The sequence below is a fragment of the Fukomys damarensis genome, unplaced genomic scaffold (assembly GCF_012274545.1).
Source record: "Fukomys damarensis isolate Sample0158 unplaced genomic scaffold, DMR_v1.0_HiC HiC_scaffold_1550, whole genome shotgun sequence".
NCBI lineage: Eukaryota > Metazoa > Chordata > Mammalia > Rodentia > Bathyergidae > Fukomys > Fukomys damarensis.
The window spans coordinates 1-1,043 of NW_022902462.1; the positions used below are offsets into that span (position 1 = coordinate 1).

Consider the following 1,043-nt stretch of genomic DNA (forward strand, 5'->3'; position numbering starts at 1 on the left):
TGAAGACTGTCAATGGAAAGATTTATGGCGCAAGTGATTTACAAATATCTATAGCAGAACCTAAAGGTCATTATTTTTTAAATAAGCTTCCATTAAGTGATCAAAAAAGCAGAATATGCTGCTGAAACTTTTGACAGCTCCAATATTCCAAGCTTGTACACAGTCTTGCGGGCTGTTCTTGCATTAGTAGTATCCTTAACAGCAAGACAAGTAGGAAAATACCCATTGACTGGTATGAAAACGAATAGTAAAACTGGCGTCTTGTCAGCCTTATTTATGACTGAAGGCTACATGGCTGGCAGCTGGTGAGATCATTCCAACCTCAGGGTAGGCTATCACATATTTTATTCAGCAGCTGCTCTGAGGATGAGAAGCAGGAAATCTTCCAGAGCAATCTCTGGAAACAGCTACAGCAGTAAGGAGTGCTACAGTTGTGCCTATCCAGATTTAGTAAAGGAATTTAATAAGTATGACACAGTTGGGCCAAGTGGATTAAACTGTATACTGGAATCAAGTAAGACCTAACCAGGCAATAGCAAAGAAAGAATTTTCCATTGACGTTGGTTATGAGAGATCTTTGGGACCTGGAATATTTTTTCATCCAATATTTGATAATCATGACTTTACACAACCTACCTAAGTAGTAGGTGAAGTAATTCAAAATAATCTTGTTGCTATCAGAGTTTGCTCTATGAGAATATTGACCTCAATGAACTGTGTACAGAAGGACTTTGGATGTCACTTTCATATTTTGAAGGAAAAATGTGACCAATTAAGAGATACATAGATTATTAAAATTTGCCTCATACACAGTGTGAAGATATATGATACTACTGAACTGTACACTTAAAGATGGTAGAAATTATAAACTTTAAGCAATGTACCTTTTATTCTTAAAAAATCTAAAATATACAGTTGACATTACACATGATGGGGCCATGTATGACAAAAATTATGACTTGCTGCCATCATCCTCACCAAAAAAAGTTTTGATTTTTACTGTGGGTACTTTCAGAACTAAGAATCTGGTATCTTCAATGAAC

General features: G+C 35.9%; 1 pseudogene; it reads left to right on the top strand.

Annotated features, from left to right (window-relative positions):
• Positions 1-12: 12 nt before the first annotated feature.
• On the top strand, positions 13-787 carry LOC117284919 (annotated as a pseudogene).
• Positions 788-1,043: the final 256 nt, after the last annotated feature.